At 46.1% G+C, this 7,101-nt stretch overlaps 1 protein-coding gene across 5 annotated transcripts in view; it reads left to right on the top strand.

Moving 5' to 3' along the window:
• The first annotated feature begins 958 nt into the window (after positions 1-958).
• TBL1XR1 (TBL1X/Y related 1) overlaps positions 959-7,101 on the top strand; it is a 125,295-nt gene continuing 119,152 nt past the window's right edge. For 3 of the 5 annotated variants that reach the window (XM_026105694.2, XM_064516630.1, XM_064516631.1), the window contains exon 1: positions 959-1,762. The gene's annotated coding sequence lies outside the window, so the exon portion shown is untranslated. Of the gene's footprint in view, positions 1,763-2,324; positions 2,427-7,101 lie in introns of those variants that run through there. The other 2 variants (XM_064516632.1, XM_064516633.1) reach the window with 1 other exon arrangement.

The raw sequence follows: 7,101 nt of genomic DNA, 5'->3' as shown, positions 1-7,101 counted from the left end.
AACAAAGTTTGCTTTAAAAAAATAAACAAATCTGTGATATAAAGGATAGATAGCATTTAGATTCAAAAACCGAGCAGCACGCATGTGGGACAAGACATTACTACTCTAAGAGGATTATTTTCATTAAATGAAATTACAGGGTTGATCTAGTAACGGGTGTAGTTCGGGTGCAAGAGTCAAGCTGCGCCAGTCCCCGTCTGCCCAGATCCCAAACGCCCAACAGCGTCGTCGGGAGGGAGGCGCCACACAAACTGCCGAGCGTTGCGTTGAGCGCTGCGCTTGGAGAAGCGCCGTGGCAAGGGAGCACCATTAGTGGATGTCTCAGAAAAACTTCAACAGCCGAGGCCCGTCACGGCGCCGTATCCCCCCATCGCACGCGCTGCTGCCAAGCCCCGTGTGCGGCCCCGCTCGCCCCTGGCTTTTCCCGCAGCAGCTGAAGCCTCCCGGCTGCCCCTTCTCCCTCCTCGCTTCTCGGCCCTGGACGTGGTTAACGACAACCTGACGCTGCCCGGCGCCCGCAGGCCGGGGCAGGCCATTCCCGGGGGCAAGGCGGCTCCCTCCCGGGGCGACCCAGGCCGCCCGGCCGTGTGCTTTAATTTAATTTCTGAAGTTTCAACTGAACGACGCGGCGGCGGCCGGGAAGGGGCCCCGCGGGCTGCCCTGCCCCGTCCCGCGGGCTGATGGCGGATGCGGGGTTTCGCCATGGCGCTTGGCACCGCCGCCGGGCTGCTGCGGGGGGGGGGGGGGGGGGGGCTCATCCGCGTGCCCTTCCCCCGCCGGTGTGTGAGGTGTGTTTTTTGTGTGTGTGTGTGTTGTGTGGTGGTGACGGGGGGTGTTGCGTGTGGGGGTGTTGTGTGGTGGTGGTGATGGGGGGTGTTGTGTGTGCGCGGCGCGGCCTCCCCTTCCTGTCATGGCCCCCGGGCGCCCTCCCCAGCGCCGCGGCCTCCTCCTCCTCCTCCTCCCCCCACGCGCGCGCGCACCCCCCGCCGCCACCTCGCGCTTCCAGCCCCGCGCGCGCGCGTGTGTGTGTGGAGGAAGAGGAGGAGGAGGAGGAGGAGGAGGAGGAAGGGGGGAGGGGGGAGGCCCGCGGCCGCCGACCCCCGCCCGCAGCGCGGCGCGGCGCGGCCGGGCCGCGGGTTTGTTTTGCCGTGCGGCAGCGGCGGGCCGGCCGGCCGCGCTCCTCCTCTCGGCGCCTCGCCGCTCCCTTCGCTCGCTGGCTCTTTCTCTCGCTCCCTCATTTCTGTGTGGCTGGCCACCCCTCTCCCCAGTGCTGAGTGTCTGAGAGCCGTTGGCTGCTCCGAACCGTTTGGCTCCTTCCCTTAGTAACAGCTTTTACATTCTGCCTCAATTCCTCTTCAATCTAAATCACACACACACACAGATATTACTTTTTTTCCTCCTTCCTTGGGACTTAATCTCTAATCCCCCCCCCTCTTTCCCCACCCTCCCCCTCCCCCCCCGGTCTCTGGCTTGGGATATAATTGAATATCACAGCAGTATTTGGTGGTTATTTTTTTTCTTCCTCCTTCTGTTTTTTTTTCCTGTTTTTTTTTTCCTCCTCTTGGTGTGGACACCTCAGCTAAAAAAATATTATACATACATATATGTGTATATATATATACACAGAGAGACACACATATGTGTGTATATATATACCGAGCTGTATAAAAAAAAAGGAGGAGAGAAAAACAAGGGTGAATTTCTTTTTTGCCTCCATTCCAAAGGAAGGGGGGGGAGCAGCCACTCAGCCATCAATTGCAAGGTAAGGACTGGGGTGTTTTGCACCAGAAACCTCTCCTGGGCCGAATAAAGTGCTTCCAGGGGGGGCCGAGGAGGCTTTTTGGGGGGAAGGGGGGCTGGGAGGGCTGCGGGGCCGCGCCGGGTGGGGGAGGGAGCTGTTTGTGTCTGTGGTAGTTGGAGGAGCCGCGTGGGGGGATGGGCGCAAGTGTAACATGCATTTTTCAACTTGGCCCCCTTTTAATGCGCTTTTTTTTGGGGGGTGGTGGTGGTGGTGGGGGAAGCGGTGTTTCGGGGTGAATTTCTCCCACCTTTCCTCAGGGCTTGGAGGGGGGGATGTTTTCGGCACCCCCCTCCCCTCCTCCTTTCCCTTCCCCCCCCCTTCCCATCGCTGCCCTCCCCTCCCCCCACTGGGTTTTATTTTAAGGGATTTAAGGCAAAAAGGATTTGGCAGCAAATTAAATAAAGGAGCCATCATGAGGCAGGCTGCTTTATAACCTATTTTTAGCCTGATTTGTGTAAAGAAGACTCCTTCTCCCTTCCCCCTCCGTGCATATTTACTTCTTCTGGGGGGCGGGGGGGGAACGGGGAGGGGAAGGCGGAAAAAAAGAGAGGCTGGAGAAGGCACCCGAAGTGTGACCCCAGAGCTGGGTTTATTCAGCGCCCGGTGCACGGTCGTTGTTTATAAGGTATCGCCGCGAAAGCTGGGGCCGAAAATGTGCCGGTGCCTGGAGTCCCGCTGCGGGGGGAGGGGCGGCGCCGCGGCCACTTTCCTCCGTGTGATTTTTTAATTTCCTTTCTTTGAACTGTGTCTCCGCTTCGCTGGGCGCTCAGGAGGGATGTGTTTCCTCCCTGTTAACTGCCGTCGAGAAGGCAGGCTTGGACGGGAGAACATGGTTTAAATTAATTTATTTTTTTAAATTTTTTTTCCTTAAGCAGTCAAGTGGCAAAGTTATTGTTTATCAGTTTCCTGCTAAGTTCTGGGTGGAACATGATATAATGTGCCGTGACAGGGTGAGGGCTGCCTGCGAAGGCAAAATGTGGGCCCAGGTTTTGGAAATTAAGCTTTTCTGCATTTAGAGAGAGCTGTGCCTTTCTGAATTTACTAGCATCAAAAATCCTGGTGGCAAGTTGCACCTTGCATCTTAGAAAGTCTCACGGAGTTAACTATATACTTTTTTGATAAGTGTTGTGTTTATGCCTTGAATTAGAAAAAAATGTGGCTTATTATCACTATTATTGTACCTCTTAAAGGGTTAAATTTATCATGTTGTGCCAGGTGAATTTAATCTTTCATCACCGAATTTCCTTTTAAGGCAAATTAACTGAATAAAAGTCTCCTCTTCCTTGTCTTTGCTTTATCCTCTAAAAAGAACACAAAAAACTTTTATCTGTGCTTTATGGTAGAGGCTTGTTGCTGCAGTTCACACGTGAGTTTTTAAGAAAGCTCGGTTTGTAGGTGGCTGTGTAGGAAAGTGAAGTTTGCTAGTGAAGTTTTTACTGCTATCCAGTGTGCTCAACTTCCTTATTTTCCTGTCTGTGTAAATCAAGTTCTTAAGTGATTTATGGAAGAGATCACCAAACATATTCCTTCTTTATTACTAAAGCGTGAGAGACAGAGAGGCATGATCAGGAGAATTAAGTCTTTGTCACATAAAAAAAAATTCTGGGCTTGTCTGACTATCTTTACTGTCCTGCAGCATTAAAATAGATGTCTGCTAATGTTAAGCATATTAACAAGGTTCTTTCTTGTTGGTGGTCTCTACCATTTGGATACTCACTGGGGCTTTAGCTTGTGCCCCTTTGAAAGAGAAGGCGCCATTTGCAAAAATCATGTTTGGATTTTGACTTGTATCTGAACTTTTAGAAATATTGGCAGTTTTGGGCCCTCCTCATACTCTAAGCCAGGCGACTTTGAGGTTTGTCACCATGAGGCTCACGCTGGACTTGGCCTTACTTTGGACCCGTTTATGTTAGCAGTCTTTTCAGAGTACATTTCAATTTGGGAGTCATCCTGCAAACTCTTATGTATGTCCTTGAAGTTAAGCAAGTGGATAAGTGTTTGTGGATAAGGGTCTGAGGGTTTTTCTTTTAGCCAAAAATACAGAAGAGCTGTACTGTTAAGGTGACTGTGCTTACTGCGCAGTTGGTGCCGTCTAAATGATAGTAGCAAACTTTTCTGTGATTTCTTTTTGTGACTTTTCCAGTTAAGACCTAATGGAATAGCAATATGTTCTGTTATTTATCTCAGATCATCTGAGACTGTATACTGTCACTGTCTAAAGTTTTCATAGTTAAGGGAGTGTGGATCTGTCTCCATGTAAACAGGCTGCATGTGTAATTGTGTCTTGGGAACTTGGTGGCACGCCTCCCAAACTATTATTGAGAACACCTGGAAAATACTTGGTTTCCACTCCACGAGGGAAGGGAAAGGGGAAGGAAATGTAATTTAAATATATGAGAAGAGCTGGGGTTTGGCTTTTAGTGTTTTTTTTTTTTTTTTTTAAACAGCTATACAAGAGTTTATGATTTTTTGTTCATTTAAATGTGCCTAGCTATGATGGATGTGTATAGCATAAAGAATGCAATAGTTACAGTTAGAATCTGTTGCTTAAGGGTTCCCCCCCCTTCAAACAGGTAATTATGAGACTTTTTTTTTTTTCTTCAGATACTACTTTGCGTTTTACTCTATATGTGGTAATTATTGATGTTTGTATAATGCTTTAAAGTTGTAAGGCATCATACAAGTGCTAAGTACCCAACAACAGTACTTCATAGTCATTTTCCCATCGTGAGAGTCTGATGCTGAAAAGTGTTACAGCTCTAAGCATAAAGAGAATCTGGATGGATTGGGGGGGGAATGGTCAAAATTGCTTATAACGTTGTTTTCAGGTAATATTTTTCGGTTAGGAAGAACAGATCCAAATAACGTAAAGCAAACTGAGTTATTTTGCCTAACTTGATTTTGCTTATGGAATTTAATTTAACATGGAGCTCTCATTTGAGTCAGAATGTGCTTGCTGTTATAAATTTTGTGGTGACAATTAAGACCCACATCCTACAAGGATAGAATCATGCAGAAGTCAGGAAATCCTGTGAAGAAACACACACGATTTCATGAACATTGGTTGTCGAGTTTAGTTGAATAAGCTCTACAGATGTCTGTGAAGTTGCTCACAGAAGTGTGTTTTGTATTAGCGATGGGCAATAGGATCTGAATCTCTCAAGATACTGATGCTTTTTTGGTATCGCAATGCTATTAAACGTTCTGGGGGAAACTGAGGCAGTAGCAAGCAACACACCTTTTCTTCGCTAACCCTGTTCCCTTGCTCATCTGGAGTCCCGAGCGGGGATCTACTACTTCTCCCCCTCTGCCCCTTCTCCCCACCCACGCTTTTGCTTGCCTTGTGTGCACGTGTCTGCCCCCCACCCCAATTCCTTTCTTGACCCATAACTGCTCAAGCTTGTGATGCATGTATGAGTTCTGCCACTTTGCTGGAGAAGACACTGCTGGCAAGGTGAGGAGAAAGAGCCTCCCACCAGCTTTTCCTCTTCTGAACTGAGATAGGGAAGTCATAGAAGTGGTACATTGCCCACTTTGGAGTGGAAGGCAAGGACAAGGTGGACTACAAGACTGTACTGCATGTCGATAGTGTGATACTGTGATATTGAAATAGCCTATCATCTTGAAATACCTAATAATTAATAATGTAATTTGTACTGCTTATATTGAGGATTGTGCTACTGATGTGTGATGCTAGAATACTGACCTTCCTTAGCACGTTTCATGTGCACATGTGCCAGTACAGGATATAACAACTGTGTTTAAAGTCCTAACCCATAAACATCTCACACAAGTAACCGTGGCGGAGGGGAGAAGCGAAAATGTATGTATGTGTGTATACACACACAAAAAAGTGAGACATACACGTATTGTGTGTTAATTTTTTAATGTAAATGTTTTTGGGTGAAGAAGAAGGCTTTCATTAGGAGATAGGTGATTAATAGCTCTTTTCAATGTATTTGAGTTGTGTCGCAGCATTGATAAAATATCTTCAAATTAATAGGCGATGAAGAAATATTATTTCCTATGTTTCTGCTATTGATTTAGATATTCCTGTTCCCAATATATGCAACTTTCTTAGCATTACAGTGCAAAGTTAGATGGTCTTAATTTCTGTAAAGTAACGTAATGAAAAGAATGACTTTACTAGAAAAAGGTTCATCCAGTGATCCCAAGCAAAGTAGATGGAGAACGCTTTATTCATCTCATAAGTGGTTTCCTCTGCGATAAAGAACGACAATGAAATGAGGAATAAGAAATACCTTTTTTCAGATGAAACCGGGGGGGAATATATTGGCTCATTTTTTTTCTTCTTTTTAATTTCACAAAATTGAATTAGCTAACTTGAGGTAAAAGAAAAAAAAGCTAGTGAAGACAAGGCAGCTGACAGTTGTCAATTCATGAGAGTTTATAAGTTGAGCTAAAAACAAAACAAAACAAAAACCCCCCACTAATCTAGAAATCACCATGCCAGTTTGTGTGAAACCTGTGAACTGCCCTCTCCTCATTAGGGTCTCTCTTGTGTTACTTAATTCAAGATGAGAAGGCCCTTTTCTTTCTTCTCGTAATGAAAATGAGACTGAAATCATTTTTACAAGATATCATGGAGTTTTAATGTCGCAGAGGGCCAGAAGTTGAGGTCTTTTCTTCTTTGTTTCTGAAAGATCTGTAGAACTGTATTTCAACATATCCTCTAAAACATTGGTTTTGAATGCTAGTGCCACATAGGTTCCTGTGACACCCCTTAGACTCCTTCTTATATCACTAAGGAGCCTTAAAATTCTTCTCCAATAAGAAATAAGCAGTCATTCCAAGGTAGAGGATGTGTAACTGAGTGGGATAAGGTACACAGTGGTTGGATGCATAGGATCTAGTTGGCTTGGCTAGCCAAGAAGTGAGATTGCAGATATTGCAGCTCTTCTCCTGTCTATCCCCTCCCCCCCCCCCCCCCCAGTTTGTTTGTTTGTTTTCTTTGAGGGGCTGATTCCTCAGAAGAGTTGTGAAAATACTCACTTGTAGAAATAATAATAAAAATGCTTGAGGTATTTGTGTAACTTTCTGAAAAACCTACTGAAAGAACTTATTTCTGGAGTGATTAGGAGGAGTTTTGCAGAATTGTGTCTGCCAATATATGGAGCGTCTCTGAAAGTGTCTTGAGTCTCTGAATGTATATGCTGGTGGCCTGATACAGTGCTATGTAGAAATACTAAGGTTACTTTTAAACAAGTTAGCTTGAATACCAGAAGCAGCATATCTAGACAGAGTATCCTATTCAGACTAATAGATCCCTTCTTTGGGAG

The sequence above is a fragment of the Dromaius novaehollandiae genome, chromosome 9 (genome assembly GCF_036370855.1).
Source record: "Dromaius novaehollandiae isolate bDroNov1 chromosome 9, bDroNov1.hap1, whole genome shotgun sequence".
In the NCBI taxonomy this organism is placed as follows: domain Eukaryota; kingdom Metazoa; phylum Chordata; class Aves; order Casuariiformes; family Dromaiidae; genus Dromaius; species Dromaius novaehollandiae.
This window is presented reverse-complemented; position numbering and strand designations above follow the sequence as displayed.